Below are 9,507 nucleotides of genomic sequence, written 5' to 3'. Positions count from 1 at the left end.
GGAATTCAAGGAGATGGATATGATGAAGGATTTGAGGAGTTTGAGGGTTATGATGAGGATGGGTATGCTTACGGGGGTTATGGTGATCAAGGAGAATTTGGATATGTGCAAAGTCAATCTCAACGGATGGAAAGTGTTGGTGGAATACCACAACAACAACAACAACTCATACCACAACACATTAGGCCAAGACCACAAGGGCCACCAATGCAACATCCTATCCCATTGCAACAAATTCGGCCACAAAATGTACAACCAAATGTTCAACAATTCCAAAGGCCAATTCAACGCCCACCGATGCGACAACAGTTTCAAAAACCAATTGCACCACAAGGGCAAGTACCTAGGCCAATGGGTCCTATTCCTCCAAGAGGTAGGTTTGGTGTACCAAGGAGACACCTTAGAGAAAATGTGAGGGGCATCTTTAGGCCGGTAATCACTCAAAACCCTTCACCGGTAGTCATTCCTCATAATGATCAAGGGCGAACATTTGAAGTGAGGACCAACTCTTTGCAAAGTTTACCAAAGTACAAGGGGTTAGCAACGGAGGAGCCTTACTTTCATTTAGAGGCTTATGATTCGATTTGTAACACTCTTGGGAGTCAAGGGTTCTCGGCTGATGACATCAAATTGGTATTATTCCAATTTTCTTTGGAAGATAAGGCGAAGAAATGGTTCTACACGTTACCTTCGGCATCCATATATACATGGGGGGAGATGCAACAAACTTTCTTGGATGAGTTTTACACCGCCCAAAAGACCAACGATGCACGAAAGGGGTTGAGAAGTTTCCAACAACAACATGGTGAAATGTTCCATGAGGCATTTGAACGGTTCAATATGATGATAAAGAATTGCCCTCACCATGGAATTGAATTGTGGGAGTTGATGAATGCCTTTCACGAGGGGTTGAGTGCCGAAGATGCACGTGATTTGATGTCTATTACCGGTGGGACTTTTGGTACAAATTATGAGAATGATGATTGGGAATTCTTGGAGAGGATGGCAACTACATCAAAGAGGAAAGCTCAAGCATCAAGAAGAGCCCGACCGGCCATTGCCCGACCTCAAGTGCATGCCATAGATGATGGTAATGTTCAAACTACTAACCAAATTTATGATGTTTGTGCTTTGTGTAATGAAATAGGTCACGCGGCTGAAAATTGCCAAGGGATGTTGGAAGGGCAATACGAAGAAGTCCATGCGGTTCAAGGTTAAAGTCAAGGAGGAGGTGGTAGGAATTACAACAACATGAACTCTAATACCTACCACCCCGGGTTGAGGAACCACCCGAACTTTCGGTATGGGAACCCTTCAAATCAAGCTAACCCGAATTTTCAAGGTAGCCAAGGTAATTTTGGTTCACGCCAATCTTACAATAACCAAGGTGGATATCGAGGCGGGAACAACCAAGGCTATCAAAAGCAATATCAAACGGGTCAAGAATAAGGGGGGTCTTCGGGTGGAAATGAGATGATGGAGATGCTAAAGAGCATGCAAATGGAGATGCAAAAACGGAACCAACTCGATGAAGTTCGAATGCAAAAGGATGAGGTTCGTGACAAAAGCATCCAATCACTAACAACCCAAATGGGTCAATTAGCAACCGACGTGGCTGAATTGAAGAAAAGCAAGGGTCAACTTCCAAGCGACACTAAGGTAAACCCTTCACATGGTTCGTCACGAGGTAATGTTAATATTAATCATGTTAGTGTTTTAAGAAGTGGAAAAGAATTTAAAGCCAATTTGTCACCCGAATTGGTTGAGGGGGTAGTTGAGGATGTCACGGGTAATGAAAGTGATGATGAAGTTTCACCGGTTAAACCAAAAGAAACAATTGTTAAAAAACCGGGTTTGGGTGAAAATGAAAAGAGCGAAAAAGTTGAGGGTGAACCGAGTCAAGTCCCGTTTCCATCAGCCTTACTTGACCCGGGAAAGAAAAATTTTATTGTGTCGAGAGGTCCTCAAAAAGAAGAGATGTGGGACATGTTTAAACAAGTGAAAATAAATCTTCCACTCCTCGATGCAATAAAACAAGTCCCCGCTTATGTAAAATTTTTAAAAGAATTATGTACACAAAAAAAGGCAAAACAAGAAGAAAGTGCCTAAGCGGGTGGATTTAACCGGGCAAGTGAGTGCGGTTTTAAATGGGGAGCTTCCTCCTAAGCTCCAAGATCCGGGCACGCCATTGATTAATATACAAGTTGGCAATTTTCAAATGGCTAAGGCGTTGCTAGATCTTGGAGCCGGGGTTAGCATTCTACCGGGGGGCTTATATGACCAATATGACTTTGGTCCGTTAGCAAGGGTGGAGACAACGGTTGTTTTGGCCGATTTGTCTCATAAGCTACCTCGGGGTATGGTTCAAAATGTGATCGTAAAAATTGATGAGTTTTATTACCCAGTTGACTTTTTAGTCTTGGATTACTCATCGGCGGACCCTAGGCAACAGCAAAATATAATTTTGGGTCGGCCATTTTTGAGCACCGCACATGCTATTATCGATTGTAGATTTGGTACAGTTGATATGGCTTTTGGAAATAGAAAAATGCGTTTGAATGTTTTTACTAACAATTCTAATGCTAATGGTGTTGATGAGTGTTTCATGGCAGATATAGTTGACGGATGCAACCCGCATGAGTATGAGGAGGATGGTTTGGATATTTGCCTGTGTGATTTTTCTGAACAGGTACATGCTTATGCACTCCGGGTTGAAGAGGAAAAGCAAGATGCAATGGCTTTGAAAGAGGGTAGACCACCATGGACTCATCAATTTGAAGGTCTACCGGCGGAGATCGATTCGGGTACGAAACCATCATTGGAGAAACCGCCGAAGTTGGAGCTTAAAGACTTGCCCAGCCATTTGAAGTATGTATTTTTAGGGGATAATGACACTTTACCGGTCATTATTGCCTCTAATTTGGAGTTGGCACAAGAGCAAGCGTTGTTGGAGGTTTTGAAAGAGAATAAGGGAGCTATTGGATGGACAATTGCCGATCTCAAACGAATTAGTCCATCCATTGTCATGCATAAGATCATTACCACTGAAGATGCAAAGCCGACAAGAGAGGCTCAAAGGCGATTGAATCCGAACCTACGGGAGGTAGTTAAGAAAGAGGTAATTAAATGGTTGGATGCGGGAATTATTTATCCGATTTCGGATAGTGCTTGGGTGAGTCCCACCCAAGTTGTGCCTAAGAAGGCCGGCATTCAAGTAGTCAAGGATGAAAGTGGTGAACAAATTGCCACCCGACCGGTTACCGGGTGGCGTGTATGTATTGACTACCGGAAATTGAATGCCGCCACTTCTAAGGATCATTTCCCGCTACCATTCATTGATCAAATTATTGAAAAACTATCGGGTCAAAAATACTATTGTTTTTTAGATGGGTATTCGGGTTACAACCAAATCGCCATACACCCGGATGACCAACACAAGACCACCTTCACTTGTCCATATGGCACCTTTGCCTTTAGGCGAATGCCATTTGGCTTGTGTAATGCTCCGGCAACTTTCCAACGATGTATGATGAGTATTTTCTCGGACATGGTTGGAGAGTCGCTCGAAGTATTCATGGATGACTTCTCCATTTTTGGCACTAGTTTTGATGCTTGTCTTAATGAATTACAAAAAGTGTTAAAAAGATGCGTTGAGGAAAACTTAGTGTTAAGTTGGGAGAAAAGTCATTTCATGGTGCAAGAGGGCATTGTGTTGGGTCATGTAATTTCTGAAAGGGGGATGGAGGTGGATAAGGCAAAAATACGGGTGATATCATCTTTGCCACCTCCAAAAAATGTTAAGGGTGTAAGGTCGTTCTTGGGACACACGGGTTTTTATAGACGTTTCATTAAGGGTTTTAGTGTTATCACCAAACCCTTATGCAATTTGTTATTAAAAGATGTCCCATTTGATTTTACTAACGAATGTATGCAAGCTTTTACTGTTTTGAAGGAACACTTGGTCAAGGCTCCTATTTTGCAACCACCAGATTGGTCAAAGCCGTTCGAGATAATGTGTGATGCGAGCGACACCACTATTGGTGTAGTTTTGGGTCAACGGGCTGACAAGAAACCGGTGGTTATTTACTATGCAAGCAAAACTTTATCCGAAGCGCAACTTAACTACACCATAACCGAGAAGGAATTACTAGCGGTGGTGTACGCTTTGGATAAGTTTCGCTCCTATATTTGGGGAAGCAAAGTGGTGGTTTATTCGGATCATAGCGCAGTCCGGTATTTGATGGAGAAAAAGGACGCGAAGCCTCGTTTGATTCGGTGGGTATTATTGCTACAAGAGTTTGATTTAGAAATCCGAGACAAAAAGGGAAGTGAGAATGTAGTAGCGGATCATTTGTCTCGGATTCCGGTGGAAGGGACCGATGATGTGAGTGAAATCAATGAAAGTTTTCCCGACGAGCAACTTTTAGCCGTTTCCACCTTTGTTGCACCGTGGTATGCTCATTATGTTAACTACTTAGCCACGGGTGCCATCCCAAGTCATTGGACCAAGAAGCGCCGACAACAATTTATGGTTCAAGTGAAGCAATACATTTGGGATGAACCGGATCTCTTCAAGATTGGACCGGATCAAGTTATACGTAGGTGTGTGCCCGAGACAGAAGTGTTGGAAATTTTGACCCATGCCCATTCGTCCGCATGTGGGGGTCATTTTAGGGGGCACAAAACAGGTTATCGAGTTCTTTCATGTGGGTTTTATTGGCCCACCATTTTCAAGGATGCATGTGAATTCGCTAGAAATTGTATAAATTGTCAAAAAATGGGAAATATGTCGAAGAGGGATGAGATGCCGTTACAACCAATCTTGGTTGTTGAGATATTTGATGTATGGGGTATAGAATTTATGGGTCCCTTCCCGAATTCGAATGGCTTCATATACATTTTGGTAGCGGTGGATTATGTCTCGAAGTGGATTGAAGCCATTGCAACACGAACAAACGACCATTCGGTTGTTTGTAAATTTGTTCAATCCAACATTTTTTCTCGCTTTGGAATCCCGCGGGTTATTATAAGTGATGGTGGTTTGCATTTCAAGAACTTCAACTTTGGAAAACTGTTGAAGAGGTATAGCGTGAATCACTGAATTGCCACACCTTACCATCCGCAAACAAGTGGACAAGTCGAAGTGTCCAACCGTCAAATCAAAGAGATTCTCATGAAGACGGTAAGAACGGATAGAAAGGATTGGTCGAGTAAGCTAGACGATGCATTGTGGGCATACCGAACGGCCTACAAGACTCCTATTAGCACAACGCCTTACCGGATGGTGTATGGTAAGGGTTGTCACTTGCCAATGGAGTTAGCGCATAGAGCACATTGGGCAATTAAGACGGTTAACGCGGATTATGATGAGGCGGGGAAGTTGAGAAAGTTGCAACTGAGCGAAATAGAAGAGATTCGGGATGAGGCGTACGAATGTGCATCGGCGTATAAAGATAAACTCAAGAAAGTGCATGATGCAAAACTGCGAAAGAAAACATTTGAAGTGGGTCAAAAAGTTTGGTTGTACAACTCAAGACTCAAGATGTTCGCGGGTAAGCTTAAAAGCAAATGGATGGGTCCGTACGTCATTCGGAGAGTTGGAAGGTTTGGTGATGTAGACATCCAAGACGAGCAAACATTGAAACAACAAATGGTGAACGGTCACCGGTTGAAGCCATACTTGGAGGGGAACGACATCAACAACTTGGAGCTTGACAAAGCGGGCTACATCTTGCGCCCGGTCGATGAGGAACAACCATGAGAGGCCCAGGTTTGGTAGTGTACATAGTAGTGTTTTGTTTTGTTTGTTTTGTATAGTTTGCACAATTGCCGTATTTCCTCGAAATCCGTGTTTGAAACAAGTGTGGGGACGTTCGGGTCACGAATTACTCTAACATTGTGTTGAGGACAACACGGGACTCTTGAGGGGGTAGGGTGATTTTTATACGTTTTTGAAAAAAATTAAAAACATAAAAAAAAGCGAAAAAAAAGATAAAAAAGTCACTTAAAACTTCAATTTTTGTGCAACCTTAATCGCCCAGATGCTACCGTAAATTGTAAATTACGGTATTACCGTAATTTACGGTGGAAATGAAGAAAATTGGGGCTTTACGGTGTAAACCTACTGGTTTACGGTGGATCTTTAAGGTTCAGGTCTCACTGTAACTTACGGTGGGACCGTAAGTTACGGTACGCAGTAAATGTTGATGGGTCGGTTGGGGTTCCGCATTTAATAAAAAAAAACACAAAGATATCTGGTCATGTGAGTTATTCCCCAACCATACAATTCTTCACTTCATCTATCACCATCCATATCCATCTCTTTCAAAGACCCACAACTTCATCTTCTTCCCCAACCTTCAAACCTTCATAACTCCATCAATTCTTGTTCAAACTAAGTGAAATCGGAGTCTATCTTGACTAATTTTTCACGTAGTTTCTGATTTTGCCAAGAGATTTACAAGAAAACGCAGTTTTTGGGTCCGAATTCCAAACCCTAGTCCGAAAATTTTTGGGGGTTTTTGGAGTTTTTGTTTCACAAGCACTTTAGCATCTTCAAAACAAGGTATGGAAGTTTAATTGTTGTATTTTGATGATGCATTGTGAAGATTGAGGTTATTGTTGATGTTTGTTCATACCCACTTGCTTATTCATAGTGTTACTTGTTACTTGTTCTTGAATATGAGTATGGTTGTAGATGTAGGATGGTTAGTAAAGTAGTGAACTTTTGGGGATTTCTACATTGTAGAGACACTATGCCCAAATTTTTGAAAAACTTATACACTTATAGTTCACTAGCATCTACAACCATAGTAACAAGCAAGTGTGGGGATGTTTTGGAGAAAGGAGCCTAATTTTGTTTTGTTTGCTTGTGTTGTTTGTTCTAATGTGTGTAGGAAAATGGTTAAGACAAAAGAAAAAGCGGGATCTAGTTCGTCATCATCGAAAGGGAAAGGCAAACAAGTGGAACAACAACCGCGAAAAAGGCAATATGTGGGTCGGATAAGTGAAAGTGAGAGTGGGAGTGAAGAAGAAATGGAGTTGGATCCACATGATAAGCCGATATGGGATTCGGGTCCTCTGGATGACCAGCCAGAGGAGTGGCAGCCAACGTTATATCATGATAGAATGAATAAGCTCAAAAACAAGGCTGCGGCCTTTATTTGTGAACGAGAAGTTCGGGAAGTGGAGTTCCAACAGTTTGGGGTGTTTGATAAATTTCGAGCGTTAGGATGGGAATCGGCGCTTAAATGTTTCGATAAAGACAAAAGCAATTTGTTTATGACCGAGATACAAGAATGGATGGCGACTTTGAAATGTAGCAATTATGACAAGCCATCATAGATGAAGTTAATTGGTGAGGTACACGGGGTACCGGTGGAGATGTCCTTTGACACATTGAAGAAGCTCGGGAAGTATGACAGTCTCCCGGCTCGTGATTACTGGATTCCCACTCTCGATGATCTGTTAGTGAAACCGGAGAAGCACCCGCGGTGGAACGATATGTTAGCAACATTATTTTTGCGGGGTACGTATCATGGAATTTTGTACCGGAAAAATTTGAGAATCGAAGCAAAGCTGTTGCTAGCTATTTGTTTGTTGAATGTGATACCGCGAAGAGGAGATAAGGAACAAATGAGATATCCGGAGGTACCTGTTCTCTATTCGCTAATGCATAGGTCTCCACGTTTTCCGATACGCTATCTCATCATGCACCACCTGTGGATCAGCCGAAACAAATATGGAAGGGACATTGTCCCATATTGTAGGATCATCACGGGGTTGATGAAACAGCAGAAAGCTCTTACTTCGGAGGATCGAGGGGTAACGAAGAGGCACCAACCGTTTACGTTAGACAAAATGGGAAGTGGTTGGACATATACCCAATCGGAGCGGTATCACAAGTTAAAATCTGAGGGTCAAAGATGGAGAGCTCTTAAAGCGGGTGCAAGAGATTTGTTACCGGGTGAAGCGGATGAACCTGAGAGTGAAGCGGAGATCCCAAGTGGGGATGAAGATTATGAGGAGCAACCGCAAGGCGGTGTGAATTTGAATGTGGGCCAAGGGGGTCATGGTGAGGTTTTGGTGGTGCTTTCTACGATTATATTGAGCGATCTTATGTGCCCGGGTGGGCGTATGAAGGTACCATGCAAGAAGTAATAGCAAACCAACGTCCTCCGGCTTCCGTCTTCGACACGTGGTCGGGTCCGGAGCGGACGTTATATGACCAAAATACCATGATGAGTGCAAGTATCGAGCGTTCTTTGAAGCAAAATTTTGATCGTAATGAGGCATGGAACCGCACATTTGCGTATTCCCAAGAGGTGGAAACGAATAATCGGCATTATGACGATCAAGAGAGGAGGATGCACGATGATTATCATGCCGGGCGGCCGGTGGTTGTGGATCCACAACATGTGGATTATGCGTCTCTACCACCGTATGATGGTAGTGTTTCGTATCCAACCCCGCCGATCCACCACTCACAATGGATTGACCCAAGGCAACAAGAGGGAGCCCAACAACAACAAGGAGGAAGTAGTAGTAGCGGCTCTTTTGCATTTGGAGAATGGAACGACATGATGTCTTCCATCTTTGGACCTCCGGGACCGCGCTACTATTAGTAAGGTTGTGTTTCTCTTTTGTATATTTTTGTGCATATGTGTTAGTTTGTTTTGTTTTGTTTACGGTTGGGCGGTTGGGTGGTGTATGATTGTGTTGTTTTGTTGGGTTGGTGCTTGTTGGTGGTGTCATGTTTTTTTTTTAAAAAAAAAAGAAGAAAAACATAAAAAAATTATAAAATGAAAAATCCAAAAAGAAATTTGGGGTTTGAGTGAAGAAGCTTTTTGTTGATGTTGAATGATTTTAGTGATCAAAACCTCCTAAAGCCATACATTGGGGTCAATGTATCCCAAGTGTGGGGATGGGGGGAATTTTTGAAGATTTTGAAAAATTTTGAGCCAAGCAAAACGATGTGAAAATTTGAACACCCTAGATTAAACTCAAATTGGTGCACCGGCAACCCTTGATACCTTTTTCATTCTTGGTGAGAATTGTAGCCACACTTGTATATAAATAATGCTTATCTTTGATGAGAGTGGCTACGGGTGGGGGTGCATTAGGACTTGTGCTTGAATGCGGTTTGAGTCCCTAGTTAGATATGAATGTGAAAAGGATAAGGGCATCTAGGTAGCCTCGTCTTTAGTGTGTGCGAGTGTGGGATTTGGGGGGTTGGACCTCATAAGTTATATATATGAGCATGGTAGTGAGAGGGGCGGGGGTTTGGACATTTAGTTGCCCAATTTTGTGCTTAAAAGCCTATCATTTGTTACCCCTAGCTACTTACCTAAAAATTTTTGCCCAATTTGACCCGGTCTTTTAGTATTAGTAGTAGTAGTTGTAGTAATGAGATGTAGATATGTTGATGTTTTATTGCATGGTTATTTGCTTGTTAAAAAAATCAGAAAAAAAAGAAAAAAAATGAAAAGAAAGGATGTTTAGTTGTCT

At 42.4% G+C, this 9,507-nt stretch overlaps 1 non-coding gene across 1 annotated transcript; it reads right to left on the bottom strand.

Annotated features, from left to right (window-relative positions):
* Positions 1-766: 766 nt before the first annotated feature.
* On the bottom strand, positions 767-872 carry LOC118487726. The gene has a single exon (XR_004882669.1). It is a non-coding gene; the product is annotated as a small nucleolar RNA R71 (small nucleolar RNA).
* Between the last annotated feature and the right edge of the window lie 8,635 nt (positions 873-9,507).

This window comes from Helianthus annuus, chromosome 15 (genome assembly GCF_002127325.2).
Source record: "Helianthus annuus cultivar XRQ/B chromosome 15, HanXRQr2.0-SUNRISE, whole genome shotgun sequence".
NCBI lineage: Eukaryota > Viridiplantae > Streptophyta > Magnoliopsida > Asterales > Asteraceae > Helianthus > Helianthus annuus.
This window is presented reverse-complemented; position numbering and strand designations above follow the sequence as displayed.